Below are 16,721 nucleotides of genomic sequence, written 5' to 3'. Positions count from 1 at the left end.
AAATGAAAAATGTTTTTAATTGCAAAAGAAAAGGAAGTACATGAATTTCAAATTTTAATAGTTTAATTATTTTGATGTGGTGGCAATACTTTTTGTTTTCTGAATGAATGATTGAACAGTGCATATTTTTAAATTTGTTGTTCATGAATGTTAAAATTGTTGGCTCTTGAAAGAATGATGAAAAAGGAAAAATATTATTTGATAATCTGAAAAATCATTAAATTGATTCTTGAAGCAAGAAAAAGCAGTGACAAGCTTGTGGAAAAAAGAAATACGGAGAAAAAAAAAAGAAAAAGAAAAAGCAAGCAGAAAAAGCCAATAGCCCTTTAAACCAAAAGGCAAAGGTAAAATAAAAAGGATCCAAGGCTTTGAGCATCAGTGGATAGGAGCGCCCACAGGAATAAAATCCTGGCCTAAGTGGCTAAACCAAGCTGTCCCTAACCATGTGCTTGTGGCGTGAAGGTGTCAAGTAAAAGGCTTGAGACTGAGCAGTTAAATTCGTGGTCCAAAGAAAAAAGAGTGTGCTAAAGAGCTCTAGACACCTCTAATTGGGGACTCTAGCAAAGCTGAGTCACAATCTGAAAAGGTTCACCCAGTTATGTGTCTGTGGCATTTATGTATCCGGTGGTAATACTGGAAAACAAAATGCTTAGGGTCACGGCCAAAACTCATAAAGTAACTGTGTTCAAGAATCAACATACTAAACTAGGAGAATCAATAACACTATCTGAATTCTGAGTTCCTATAGATGCCAATCATTCTGAACTTCAAAGGATAAAGTGAGATGCCAAAACTGTTCAGAAGCAAAAAGCTAATAGCCCCGCTCATCTAATTAAGACTGATCTTCATACATGTTTTTGGAATTCATTGTATATTCTCTTCTTTTTATCCAAATTTTTTTTAGTTGATTGGGGACAAGCAAAAATTTAGGTTTGGTGTTGTGATGAGCGGATAATTTATACGCTTTTTGGCATTGTTTTTAGTATGTTTTTAGTATATTTTAGTTAGTTTCTATTATATTTTTATTAGTTTTTAAATAAAAATCACATTTCTAGAATTTACTATGAGTTTGTGTATTTTTCTGTGATTTCAGGTATTTTCTTGCTTTAATTGAGGGACCTGAGCAAAAATCTTATTCAGAGGCTGAAAAAAGACTGTAGATGGTGTTGGATTCTGACCTCCCTACACTAGAAGTAGATTTTCTGGAGCTACAGAAGCCCAATTGGCGCGCTCTCAATTGCGTTGGAAAGTAGACATACTGGGCTTTATATAATAGTCCATACTTTGCCCGAGATTAAGGTGGAGTTTCTACACCCCATAGATTAAGGTGTGGAGCTCTGCTGTTCTTCATGAATTAATGCAATTACTATTGTTTTTCTATTCAATTCACGCCTACTTCTTCTCTAAGATATCCATTCGCACTTCAACATGATGAATGTGATGAACTAGTGACACTCATAACCATTCTCACCTATGAATGCGTGCCTGAGAACCACCTATATTCCGAGTAGGATCTGGGAAGGGATGACTGTGACGAGCTTCAAACTCGCGAGTGTTGGGCGTAGTGACAGACGCAAAAGGAACAATGGATCCTATTCCAACATGATCGAGAACCGACAGATGATTAGCCGTGCGGTGACTGCGCATTTGGACCATTTTCACTGAGAGGATAGGAGGTAGCCATTGACAACGGTGAAACCCAACATATAGCTTGCCATGGAAAGGAGTATGAATGATTGGATGAAGACAATAGGAAAGTAGAAGTTCAGGAGCAACAAAGCATCTTCATATGCTTATCTGAAATTCTCACCAATGAATTACATAAGTATCTCTATCTTATTTTATATTTTATTCATATTTTAATTATCAATTCTCCATAACCATTTGAATCCGCATGACCGAGACTTACAAGATAACCATAGCTTGCTTTAAGCCGACAATCTTTGTGGAATCGACCCTTACTCACGTAAGGTTTATTACTTGGATGACCCAGTGCACTTGCTGGTTAGTTGTGCGGAGTTGTGACAAAGAGTTGAGATTACAATTGTGCGTACCAAGTTGTTGGCGCCATTGATGATCACAATTTCGTGCACCAATGGTCTCCTCCCGCCTAAGCCTATGCGATCAAGGAACTCCCATTGTTAAATGTGGAGACGCAATCAAGGAGCATAGTGAGGGAGTGAGTTTGTAGCTTCAAGGTGAAGAAGAGGAGTTGAAGCAAGAATTGTCACAAGGGGAGGAAGTTAAGATAATTTAGCCGGAAGGAGTGGTTGAAGACCTAGGAGATGTTGGAAGTCCATGGGAATGTAGAATTAGAGAGCCCTCTTCCAAGATGCTTGATGCTGATGTTGAGGAGGGTGTACAACCTCCAAAGCATATTATGATTGAAAACTTTGAAGAGGTTGATCAAGAGATGGATTCAATCATTGAGGAGTTCCTATCTACAATTGAATCCCTCCCATTGGGCTTGAAATTGAGGTCAAAGAACAAGATGCACAACCTCTCATGCCCTTAGTGAGCAATGAAGAAGAGATTAAATTGGAAGAGAGCCACCAAGAGGAAGAAGTTGAAGTTGAGGAAAGTTGTAGAGAGGTAGAGGTAGTCAAGAAGGAGCACAAGGGCGTAGACCTCGCATTGGCTAAGTGTGGGGAGGTCCCTCTTCCTAAGTCACCATCATCCAACATAATATTCATGTGGATAAAATTTCTATCCCTAAGCTTCACTTTCTCACTTGAATATGGTTTGATTGAAAATGATGGTCAACTTAGAGCCCTTTGTGGAGTTAAGAGTAGGAGAGGGTTGTGTAGTGGCTGGAAACATCACTCTAAGCTCATAATGGTTGCATGCTCGAAGTTGAATAGCAATGGTTGGTGTAGAACCAAATTGCATGGGTTTAGGAGAATGTTTGGATGCTTAATTGAGAATTCTAAGGTCATGCCACCCAATTGGAATCATGATGATCAATTTTAAGAAGGGTGTCAAAACAAAGTGTGGGATCCCAGATCGCACAAGGAGAATCAAATTTGGGAGCCCATGGCTTGTGTGGAACTCCATCAAGGCTTGGAGTTATCATCTTTGAAGACTAAAGCTTATTGGAGATTCAAGCATTGGTGGATGTTCAAGGATAGCTTCAAGCACAAGCCACCTTAAGAGGAGCTCCCCATAAGTCCAACTTAAGAACAATAAACAAAAGTGCTAGGTGGGAGATACCCCACCATGGTAAACTCTTTTCATTTTTCTCTCTTTTGTACATATTAATAGAATTAGTTTAATTCCATGTTTTATTTTGTTTGTTGAGTTTAGTTGGTAGTATAATATGTTAAATAAGGTTTTAGGGTGTTTCGGTAGCTGTTTGGAGGTTTGGAATGCTTGGTTTGATGCAAGAACTTGGAAAAATTTTGAAAAATAGAGCACTAACCCGCGCGTGCGCGCACTTAGCACGTACGTGCAACCCAGCGTTTTCGACCATCCACGCGCACGCACACTGTACGCGTACCTGTGGATGCAAAAATTCCACCTCCAGCCAAAAACCCGAGAGTTAGGCCTGCACTGTGCAAACATTGGGCCTAAGGCACAAACCAACCCGCGCGTACACGCACCTGGTGCGTACGCGTCCATCATGCTAATTGCGCAATGCGCGCGTACGCACGCTGTACGCGTGTGCGTCGATAGCGCCACCTGCCTTCCTGGTACATGTTCTAGAGAGTTGGACCGACCTTGAGCTGACACTGTGCCTTGCGCCCAACCTCACCCACGCGTGCACGCACCTGGTGCGTCCGCGCCCTTCTGCCAAACTGTACATCGGCGCGTAAGCGTGCATGACGCGTCCGCGCCGATTAAAACAAAAATAAAGAGTTTTTTTTTCTCATCTTCCATTTTCTTTTGTCCATTGCATTTGCATACTTTTATTCTTCGCATTTTCATTTTTTTTATAGCCTGTTTTTACTTTATTTTTTTTCGAGTTTCTTATTTTAATAATGGTGTTGAATGCTCTTACTCAATTGTTGAGAATTTTTTGGTTAATCTTGGTGCTTCTAGACTTGTTTGATATTGATGGGTAATGAAATTTCTAATTCAATGCTTAACCTTTGATGATCCTTGTACCCTTTGTGCATTGATATGAGCTTACATGTCTTTCATGACCCACTCTTTCTTGTTTGAACTTGATGCTCGACATGCTCTTCATGTTATTCACTTATGCTTTGACTTTCCTCTTGCATCAAGTATTAGTTGATATGCCCTTTGCCTATATTGCTCTCTTACTTACATGCGTAGCTAACATGTAGTGAGAACCATGCTCTTATTTGGCATTAGTCCTCGCCTATGTTCTACTTGCTTTGATATCTTTGTTGTAGGCTTAATTTTCTTTCTTTTTCTTTCCTTTTAGGATTGGCCACCAAATAAAGGAAAGGAAAAGTTTTTAAATAGGGCAACAAACAAGTTCACCCGCACAACCCTTTGAAGAAACTCATCAATTGTAGCAACCCGTCCACTTTACTCTTCTTTGCATGCACCGAGGACGGTGCAAATTTTTAAGTGTGGGGAGGTCGTTCGACCGATATCCATGGGTAACAATTTCCTTTTCCAACACCAATTTTTAAGTTTCTTTGTTAGCTAGTTGTTGCATTGCATGATAGATTGCATGTTAGTTAGAATTTGTACATATTTTTACCACTTTCTTTTTATGTTAGGACTACTTGGTTAGGGTGATGATTTCTTTTCCAAGAAAAATTGTTCTAGGGCACCCTACCAATTTGAAAAAAAAAATTCTTTGCAATAAACTTGCTTCGAGAATGAATTTTGGAACATAGTGATTGAGCTAAGAACACAAGCATGTGAGTTTTGAGCCTAATTGTGTGGTTACATCATATAACCACTTATTTTCCATTCTTGTGTGCATTATTTTTTTTCTATGATTGTAATCTTTGATTTGTTTGATTCTATATATCCATTATTGCATGTATACATGCATTTATATGATTGAGGCCATCATATCGTTTAGCTCACTTACCCAAATAGCCTACCTTTCATCAACCATTGTTAGCCAATTTTGAGCCTATTTAATCCCTTTTGTTCTTAATGTTAGCACATTACTACCCCTAAGTGAAAAACAATAAATGTCCTTGATTTGGATCTTTGATTAGCTTAGGCTAGTGAGGGTGTGTATCATTTGGGTATGGGAAACTTGGGACATTGGTTGAGGTAAAAGTGTAATTTTTATTTTTGTTAAAAATATTGGGAATTGGGTACATATTCATGCACTATATATAAAACCATATGCATTGATATGTTTGTATATACTTTAGAAAAAAATGATAAAGAAAAAGAAAAAGAACATATATATATATATATATAAAAGAAAAAAAAAGAGATATAAAAAAAAGAGAAAAAGAAATAAAAAAGGGACAAAAATGCCCCAAGGTAAAGTTTAATAAAAATCAATGCATATGGAATGTGAATTAAAAAGAATGCATGAGTATGTGAAAAAGTGGGAATCATGGGTAGCTAGGCATTGTCTTAAAATTGTATAGGTTGTTATATGTGTTTGGTGAGAGCTTAGGTTAATCAAAAATTTAAATTTCAAGCTCACTTGACCATATACATTCCTACCTTTACCCTAACCCCATTACAACCTATGAATAAGTCCTCATGATAAATGTATGCATGCATTGAATAATTGTTGATTGTTAGATGAAAAACAAATCATGGAAAGCATTATTAGAAGAGAATAGAGTGATCGACCCTATACACTTGAGCGACTAGAGCGGATACACTTTCGCTGAGGGTTCGATGCTCAATTCCTTGTTCCTGGATTTCATGAGCGTTCTTCTTGCAAGTCTATTTGAACTTCATTTTGATATTTGAATTGGTAGGATTCATGAGTCATCATACTACTTAGCCCTACATATGCATATGTGTTCTTGGAGATTGATTTTCTTTTGACCAAGTAGGTAGAATCATTTTGCATTTAGTTGCATTCATAGATATAGGTACATATAGTTTATTTGCATTGAATAAATGTTCATACCCCTTTTCTTGTCCTTCTTTATTCTTAGCATGAGGACATTCTTGGTTTAAGTGTGGGGAGATTTGATAAACTCCGATTTTGTGGTTTATCTTGTGCTTAATTTGGGGGATTTTATCACCTTTTCCCACATTTATTCAATGAAATAGCATGGTTTTACAATTCTCCCTTGATTTGAGCGTAAATGTGAAAACATGCTTTTTAGGCCTTAAAATAGCTAAATTCAATTCACTTTAATTCCATTCAATGCCTTGATATGTTTGTTGAGTGATTTCAGGTTTATAAGGCAAGTATTGGATGGAAGAAGTGAGGAGAAAAGCATGCAAAGTGGGAGAACTCATGAAGAAATGAAGGAACTGCAAGCAGTCAAGCCTGACCTCTTCGCACTCAATCGACCATAACTTGAGCTACAGAGGTCCAAATGAGGCATTGGAAAGCTAACATCCGGGGCTTCAAAATGATATAAAATTTACCATATTTGCTAGACGTCTAGGGACGCGCACAGACACTGTACGCGTGTGCGCCGATGGGGCAGCGTGGGTCCACTTTAAGCAACTCGTTGGGGGCGATTGCTAGCTCATTTTGGGCCCAATCCAACTCATTTCTAATGCTATTTCATGTAAAATTCAAGCTTGGGCAAGGGGGAGCAATTGTTTGTAGTGTAGCATCATGTAGGTTAGTTTCTAGAGAGAGAAGCTCCCTCTTCTCTCTAGAATTAGGCTAGGTTAGGTTAATCTCTTCTAGATATAGGTTCAATCTCATGTTTTCATCTTATTTCCTTTATGAATTATTGCTTGTACTCTTTTATTCTCATGGTTTGTAGTGTTAATTTCCCTTTTTGCTCTCTTTTATGATGATGAACTCATGTTGGATTTGGATTTTCTTTTAATGAGATTTGATAGTTGACGTTTCTTTATTGATGATTTGAGTTGTTGATTTACTTTTCTTGCCATTAGTATTTTGTAGATTTATAATTCTTGCACTTTTAGTATGCTTTCCTTATACACCAACCAAGTGTTTGACAAAATGCTTGGTTGGGTTTTAGAGTAGATTTTGAGCTTTCTTGGCTTGGGAAGAGTAATTGGGCAATCTTGAGTCATTAATACCCAATTTAGATTGGTGATCTAGAGTTGTTAGTTAATATCATTTTCAATGACTCTAATCTCTTGCTAATTCAATTAGTGAATTGATTAGGATTTTTGATTTGAGATTAACTAATCTTGTTTGACTTTCTCTAATGGAAGATAACTTACACCTTCTTCCAACATTGGGGATGACGAAATAAGATAAATTCTTGTTAAGTATTGTTATGATTAATGAGTAGGATAGAAAGCCTATGATCTCAAACCTTTCCATGAATGTCTCTCTTTATTAATTGCTCTCTTTAATTTTCTTGTTGGTGGACGAAATTGTGATCACATTAATGTAGTACTCTTTGTTATTGTATGGAATCATTATTATGGCTCTTTACTACGTGTGGACACAACTCCGTTCAACTAACCAGCAAGTGTATTGGGTCGTCCAAGTAATAAACCTTACGTGAGTAAGGGTCGATCCCACAGAGATTGTTGGCTTGAAGCAAGCTATGGTCACCTTGTAAATCTCAGTCAGGCGGATTTAAACATGATATTTTATTAGATTCAAATAAACAATAAAAGGGATAGAGATACTTATGTAGATTCATTGGCAGGGATTTCAGATAAGCGAATGGAGGTGCTTTTCGTTCCTCTGAACCTCTGCTTTCCTGCTGTCTTCATCCAATCAGTCTTACTCCTTTCCATGGCTGGCTGTATGCAAGGGCATCACCATTGTCAGTGGCTACATCCCCTCCTCTCAGTGAATCATATGCTCACGCACCCTGTCACGGCACGGCTATTCATCTGTCGGTTCTCGATCATGCTGGAATAGGATTCACCTTCCTTTTGCGTCTGTCACTAACGCCCAACAATCGCGAGTTTGAAGCTCGTCACAGTCATTCAATCATTGAATCCTACTCAGAATACCACAGATAAGGTTTAGACCTTCCGGATTCTCTTGAATGCCGCCATCATTCTAGCGTACGCCACAAAGATTCTGGTTAGGAGATCTAAGAGATATTCATTCTAGCTTAATTCATGTAGAACAAAAGTGTTTGTCTGGCACGCGTTCATAAGGGAGAAGAATGATGAGCGTCACACATAATCATCACCTTCATCACGTTCTTGGGTGCGAATGGATATCTTAGAAGCGAAATAAGATGAATTGAATAGAAAACAAAAGTACTTTGCATTAATCTTTGATGAACAGCAGAGCTCCACACCTTAATCTATGGAGTGTAGAAACTCTACCGTATGAAAATACATAAGTGAAGGTCCAGGCATGGCCGAGAGGCCAGCCCCTCTGATCTAAGAACCAGGCGTCCAAAGATGATCAAAAAGACTAGTAAAAGGTCCTATTTATAATAAACTAGCTACTAGGGTTTACATGAGTAAGTAATTGATGCATAAATCCACTTCCGGGGCCCACTTGGTGTGTGCTTGGACTTGGGCTTGAGTGTTACACGTGCAGAGGCCATTTGTGGAGTTGAACGCCAGTTTCTGTGCCAGTTTGGGCGTTCAACTCTGGTTTTGGATCCTTTTCTGGCGCTGGACGCCAGATTTGGGTAGAAAGCTGGCGTTGAACGCCAGTTTATGTCGTCAATTCTTGGCCAAAGTATGGACTATTATATATTGCTGGAAAGCCCTGGATGTCTACTTTCCAACGCAATTGGAAGCGCGCCATTTCGAGTTCTGTAGCTCCAGAAAATCCACTTTGAGTGCAGGGAGGTCAGAATCCAACAGCATCAGCAGTCCTTTTTCAACCTCTGAATCTGATTTCTGCTAAAGTCCCTCAATTTCAGCCAGAAAATACCTGAAATTACAGAAAAACACACAAACTCATAGTAAAGTCCAGAAATGTGAATTTAACATAAAATCTATTAAAAACATCCCTAAAAGTAACTAGATCCTACTAAAAACATACTAAAAACAATGTCAAAAAGCGTATAAATTATCCGCTCATCACAACACCAAACTTAAATTGTTGCTTGTCCCCAAGTAACTGAAAATCAAAATAGGATAAAAAGAATAGAATATACTATAAATTCCAAACTATCAATGAAACAGAGCTTCAATCATATGAGCGGGACTTATAGCTTTTTGCCTCTTGAATAGTTTTGGCATCTCACTTTATCCATTGAGGTTCAGAATGATTGGCATCTATAGGAGCTTCAGATTTCGAATAGTGTTATTGACTCTCCTAGTTCAGTATGATGATTCTTGAACACAGCTTCTTTATGAGTCTTGGCCGTGGCCCTAAGCACTTTGTTTTCCAGTATTACCACCGGATACATAAATGCCACAGACACATAATTGGGTGAACCTTTTCAGATTGTGACTCAGCTTTGCTAAAGTCCCCAATTAGAGGTGTCCAGGGTTCTTAAGCACACTCTTTTTTTGCTTTGGACCTTGACTTTAACCGCTCAGTCTCAAGTTTTCACTTGATACCTACACGCCACAAGCACATGGTTAGGGACAGCTTGGTTTAGCCGCTTAGACCAGGATTTTATTCCTTTAGGCCCTCCTATCCACTGATGCTCAAAGCCTTGGGATCCTTTTTATTTGCCCTTGCCTTTTGGTTTTAAGGGTTATTGGCTTTTTCTGCTTGCTTTTTCTTTTTCTTTCTATTTTTTTTTGCCTATTTTTTTTTTGTTTGCAAGCTTTGTTCTTTGCTACTTTTTCTTGCTTCAAGAATCATTTTTATGATTTTTCAGATTATCAAATAACATGTCTCCTAGTCATCATTCTTTCAAGAGCCAACATATTTAACATTCTTAAACAACAACTTCAAAAGACATATGCACTGTTCAAGCATACATTCAGAAAACAAGAAGCATTGTCACCACATCAATATAATTAAACTAAGTTCAAGGATAAATTCGAAACTCATGTACTTCTTGTTCTTTTGAATTAAAACATTTTTCATTTAAGAGAGGTGATGGATTCATAGGGCATTTATAACTTTAAGACAAAGTTACTACTACTAATGATCATGTAATGGAGACACAAACATAGATAAGCACATAACATAAAAAACGAAAAACAGAGAAAGTAAGAACAAGGAATGAATCCACCTTAGTGATGTCCTTGAGCTCTTCTATGTCTCTTCCTTGTCTTTGCTGCTCCTCCTTCAAAGCATCACTGTACCTCAACCTGGGCAAGCCTATGGCTACCTCAGCTATGTGAGGGGGAATGCCATTGATTATAGCCCCTCCAACATAGAGAGGATGCTGATGGTGAAGCAAACAAACTCCATGATGCCAGGGCATTTTGGCCAGTTTCACTGACCTTTTTCTTTACTCCTTTAGGATAATTTCATGCATTTTCTTAGTAAATAAGCAAGTTTTGGGTAAATATACACTTACATCTTGACTCAAGCAGACATTGTGAACTTTACATGATTTCATGAGAATTATGCATGAATTGAATGATAATAAGGATGATGCATGATCTCATGACTTGAAACAAAGCTTTGATGCACCTTGTTTGTTTGATTTCAGGACAAAGGAAGCAAAGAAGAGCCACGTTACTCTCACTAACGTGACCACTAACGTGGAAAGGGAGCAAGCTTGCAACGTTAGTGGAAAAAGTTACCACCAATAACGCCCTCGAATGCTATCAAAGCCCATGTTAGTTGCCACGTTAATTATGAAAGCATGATTATGAATGGATGCATTTCGCCACTTTATAGCCTCTAATCTGTGTGTTATGGGCTAAAAACTGGGTCAAAAACAGCCCAGAAATCATGCCCAACGGTTTCTGTTACGTTCAGGTCGCGGGAAAGTGTTGCGGAGGCGTAGTCCACGCGTTCGTGTCGCCTATCGTCGGAGCAGCTATAGCAAATTATATATCAAATCGAAGCCCCAGACGTTAGCTTTCCAACGCAACTGGAACCGCATCATTTGAACCTCTGTAGCTCAAGTTATGACAGTTTGAGTGCAGAGAGGTCAGACTGGACAGCTTTAGCAGTTCCTTCAGTTTCTTGAATTCCTTCCACTTTTGCATGCTTCCTTTCCATCCTCTAAGCCATTCCTGCCCTGTAATCTCTGAAAATACTTAACACACATATCAAGGCATCTAATGGTGATAAGAGAGGATTAATATTAGCAATATAAAGGCCAAAGAAGCATGTTTTCAATCATAGCACAAAATCAGGAAGGAAAACATAAAGCATGCGATTAGTATGAATAAATGGGTAAAGAGTTGATAAAAACCACTCAATTAAGCATAAGATAAACCATAAAATAGTGGTTTATCACCCTCCCCGCATTTAAACATTAGCATGTCCTCATGCTAAGCTCAAGAGAAGCTATAAAAGAAGTGAAGAGGAATGGTAGAATGTATGAAATGCAACCTATCTTATATGAATACAACTACATGCAAAATATTTCTACCTACTTGGTTAAAAGTAAATAAATCTTCCAAGAGTAAATATGAATTGGATTTCACTAATTCAAGTCATGAAAATGAAGTACAAATAGACTTGCAAGAAGAAAATAGCTCATGAAAGCAGGGAACAAGGGACTCAGCATCGAACCCTCACTGGTAGTGTATACACTCTAATCACTCAAGTGTTTAAGGTTCGATTCTCTCAATTCTCTACTAACCTTGCTTTCTAAGGCTTGCTCTTCATCTAAAAATCAACATAAATTTAATGCACAGATACACATATCAAGAGGTCTTTTAAGAGTTGTAATGGGGTTAGGGTCAAGGTAGGATTGTATTTGGCCAAGTGGACTAAAATCTGAATCCTTAATTAACTTAAACTTTCCACCTAACTTAGACAATCCATGTAATCATAATACACCATCTAACTATCCATTAACCATGTTTTCCACATATTCATGCATTCTAATTTCAAGTACAGTTCATATGCATTGCTTTCACTACTTACTTTGGGGCATTTTGTCCCCTTTTTGCTTAATTGCTCTTTATTTTTCTTTTTCTCACTTCTTTATATATATATATATATATATATATTGGATTCACTGGAAGATGCAGTACAAGAGACTTTTGAAGAAGAAGAACAAGAACTTGAGGGGTTAACAGAAGAAGAGGAATCAGCATCAAGCGAAGAGGCTGCAACAGCTGAAGTTCATGTTCAGGGCACACTAGAGGAGGAGAATGAAAGAAAAGAAGCACCCAAACTTGAAGTAAAGGCACTACCACCCACTCTCAAATATGCATATTTAGGAGAGAATGAAAGTTACCTAGTGATCATAAACTTAGCCCTCAACCAAGAACAAGAGGAGGAACTACTCCAAGTATTACAAAAGCATAAGGATGCCATTGGATGGACCCTCGCTGACCTGAAGGGAATTAGTTTGGCCATATGCATGCATAAGATACTGTTGGAAGATGATGCCAAACCCTCCATCCAACCCCAAAGGTGGCTGAATCCAGTCATGAAAGAAGTGGTACAGAAGGAAGTCATGAAGCTGTGGTAGGGAGGGGTAATCTACCCAATTTTGGATAGCCCATGGGTCAGCCCCGTCCAAGTGGTCCACAAGAAAGGAGGAATCACTGTAGTACCCAATGAAAGGAACGAACTCATCCCTACAAGAATGGTCACAGGATGGAGGATGTGCATTGACTATAGAAAACTCAATGAAGCTACAAGAAAAGATCACTTCCCACTCCCCTTCATGGATCAGATGCTGGAAAGACATGCAGGACACGCATATTACTATTTTCTAGATGGTTACTCAGGATATAATCAAATAGTGGTTGATCAGAGAGACTAGGAGAAAACGTCATTTACTTGCCCATATGGAGTGTTTGCATACAGGCGCATGCCATTTGGGCTATATAATGCTCCTGCAACGTTTCAACGCTGCATGTTCTCTATCTTCTCAGATATGATAGAGAAATTCATTGAAGTTTTTATGGATGACTTTTTAGTATTCGAGGATTCCTTTCCTAATTGCCTAAATCACCTTGCCTTGGTACTAAAAAGATGTCAAGAGACCAATCTGGTCTTGAATTGGGAAAAATGCCACTTTAGGGTGACAGAAGGAATAGTCCTTGGCCATAAAGTTTCTAACCAAGGTATTGAGGTAGATAGAGCTAAGGTGGAACTCAATGAAAAATTACCCCCACAAAGTGATGTCAAGGCAATTAGGAGCTTTTTAGGGCATGCTGGCTTTTACAGAAGATTTATTAAAGATTTTTCAAAGATAGCCAAGCCCTTAAGAAATCTCCTTGTATCTGATACACCATTTATCTTTGATGAGAAGTGCATGCTAGCATTTGAAAACTTGAAAAAGAGGCTGTCCTCAGCCCCTATCATTACCCCACCTGATTGGAACTTACCATTCGAACTGACGTGTGATGCATCTGATTTCGCAGTTGGGGCAGTGTTGGGACAGAGGAAAGATAATTTGGTTCATGTCATATACTATGCCAGCAAGGTCCTCAATGACACTCAAAGAAATTATACCACTACTGAAAAGGAACTGCTAGCAATAGTTTTTACATTTGACAAGTTTAGATCATACCTCATTGGTTCCAAAGTGATTATTTTCACAGATCACACAGCACTTAAATATTTGTTTGCCAAGTAAGAATAAAAACCAAGACTGATAAGATTGATCTTTTTGTTGCAGGAATTCAATATTGAGATTAGAGACAAGAAGGGAGTGGAGAACAAGGTAGCAGATCACCTATCCAAAATCCCTCATGATAAAGGTGGAACACATAATGCAAGTGTAAATGAGTTCTTCCCAGATGAGCAGTTAATGATGGTTCACAAAGTACCTTGGTTTGCAGACATTGCCAATTTCAAGGCAACTGGGGCTTTGCCTCCAGAGATCAACAAACATCAAAAAAAGAAAACTCATTAATGATGCTAAATATTTCATCTGGAATGAGCCATATCTCTTCAAGAAGTTTTCAGATGGAATCCTTAGAAGATGTGTTTCAGAAGAAGAGGGACGAGAGGTCCTATGGAACTACCATGGCTCATGCTATAGAGGCCACTTTGGAGGGGAAAGAACTGCAGCCAAGGTGCTACAAAGTGGATTCTTTTGGCCCACCCTTTTTAAGGATGCCAAAGAACTAGTAAAGAACTGCAATGAATGCCAAAGAGCTGGAAACTTACCCAAAAGAAATGAGATGCCACAGAATTTCATCTTAGAGCTAGAATTGTTTGATGTGTGGGGAATCGATTTCATGGGTCCATTCTTAACCTCATATTCAAACAAGTATATCTTGGTAGCAATGGACTACGTGTCCAAGTGGGTAGAGGCTATTGCAACCCCAACAAATGATAACAAGGTGGTCATGAACTTCCTCAGAAAGAATATCTTTAGCCGGTTCGGAGTCCCACGAGCGCTCATCAGTGATGGAGGGAGCCATTTTTATAACAGAACACTAGAAGCTCTTCTCCTACGATACGGGGTAAAACACAAGGTTGCCACGCCTTACCACCCCCAAACAAGTGGACAAACCGAAATATCTAACAGAGAGCTAAAAAGGATTCTGGAAAAGACTGTAGGAGCATCAAGAAAGGACAGGTCAAAGAAGTTAGATGATGCTCTTTGGGCATATAGAACGGCATTCAAAATACCAATAGGGATGTCTCCGTATCAACTGGTGTATGGAAAGGCATGTCATTTACCATTGGAGCTGGAACACAAAGCCCTCTGGGCTCTCAAGCTACTAAATTTTGATAACATTGCTGCTGGTGAAAAAAGTGTCTTGCAGCTGCAAGAAAAGGAGGAGTTTAGATCTCAAGCCTATGAAAATGCCAAGATCTATAAGGAAAACGCGAAGAGAAGGCACGACCTCAATCTGACACCCAGGAGCTTCGAAAAAGGATAGCAAGTACTCCTCTACAAATTCAAATTGAGACTTTTCCCTGGAAAACTCAAATCAAGGTGGTCAGGACCCTTTCTTGTCACAAAGGTCTCATCTTATGGACACATAGAAATAATGGAGGAAAGCTCAAAGAGGACTTTCACTGTGAACAGACAAAGGCTCAAAAATGAAGTATCATCTCAACTAATGGAGAAATCGTCGAGCTAGTGACGCTAAAAGAGCGCTTCGTTGGGAGGCAACCCAACCTAAGGTAGTTTCCTTTTCATGATTATTTCAATAAAGGTTACAAGTAGTTTTCCCTGTATTGTGAGGAGCTAAGTTTGGTGTTGCACACCAAAACAATCCAAGGGTGAATGTGTAATTGTAAGTTTGGTGTTCCACCAAAGATTCCAGTTAGAATCACACTACACCTCTTCAATGACAAGTTGCTAGCCCCAACCAACCAAGGAAACTACTTAACAATAGTTTAGTTTCTGGGTCATAGTCGTTTTCTTAATAAAAGCACATGAGGTTCTCTGCATGTATTCGATGTGTTGCATTAGGCAATGAACTAAGTTTGGTGTTCACACACCAAATTAAGTTTAGAAATTCACAAGCATACATGCATGCTAACTATTTTTCAAGTGCTTTGGGAACAAGCAACTTCCAATAACTCTGCAGGAATTCAATCAATCTTCTGGAAAAATGGTGCACCATCATCTAAGGAGACGAAGAAGGATGCAAAAGCTAGGATGATGACAACAAAGGGAGAGCTAGAAGTCACCACCAAAAGGTTATGTTGTTACTTGATTCCATCTGCTTTGGAATGTTCAAATTGGAAGTCTGAATGTGCCCCTGTCAATAGTTATTCTTTAGTTTAAGTCACTAGAATTTAGTGTTTATTTTCTTTGCTTAAGTCCATGTGTTCTAGTCTAAGTTTTCTGTTTTCATTTTCATCCTGCTTAATTGTATGCTTGTCCTTTAAGCTAAATAAAAGAAAATGTTATGAAAAAAACCAGAGTGGGGGTTCATCTTGTGGATTAAGTTCTTAATGTTTGTGGTGTAGGAATTGGTTAGCTATGTTGGTTCACCAACAAGGTACACAGGCAACTAGATGTTCTGAATCCTATGCTTGAAGCACATTCTATGAGACTATTTAAACAACAAGGTCTTAATAAGAAAAGGAAAAAGAACAGTGAGAGTTGGAAAAAGAAAGAAAAAGAATAAGAAACAAGGGTAGGCACCAAGGGTTTAATTCTTGAGGGATGTGTCTGTGGTGTTCCTGTGCAAAGGATCTGCTTGGATGAATAAGTTCTTAGGAGTGCTTCATCACTTGGTAAATTGGGTTAACTAACCCGGGATTATCAACTGAAAATCCACTATTAAGAGCAACCTTGCTACAGAACACTTAGTAACCCAAAGAGGTGTTGGACACCAAGGCCTCAAGGAAAGAAAGTAACAAACCATATGCCTATGGTGTGCATGTATGGGGGGAGAGAGACTTGAGGGAGTAAGTCCTTAGGAGTGTTTCAACACCTAGCACCTTGAACCAACTGGTTCAGGAGTGTTGGCTGAAAGCTTATTTTAAAAAGTCGCCCCCTCACAGAGCACTTAGCCTAAGAAATGCAATAAACCATGAAAAGAAAGGGAAGATCAAGGAATAAGGATCTCATAGGATGCAATCAAGCAAGTATTCAAGAGCATGATAGGGAGCTGAAAACCAGTAAAGGAATGAACCTAAATTGCTATGCATGAAACCCCATGAACCAAAGAACTTTACTTCTGTAATAAGAACTTGTTGCTCTTGTTCTTTCATTCATCAT

This window comes from Arachis ipaensis, chromosome B10 (assembly GCF_059453495.1).
Source record: "Arachis ipaensis isolate K30076 ecotype BB chromosome B10, ASM5945349v1, whole genome shotgun sequence".
Classification (NCBI taxonomy): Eukaryota; Viridiplantae; Streptophyta; class Magnoliopsida; order Fabales; family Fabaceae; genus Arachis; species Arachis ipaensis.
Note: the sequence above shows the minus strand (reverse complement) of the source record.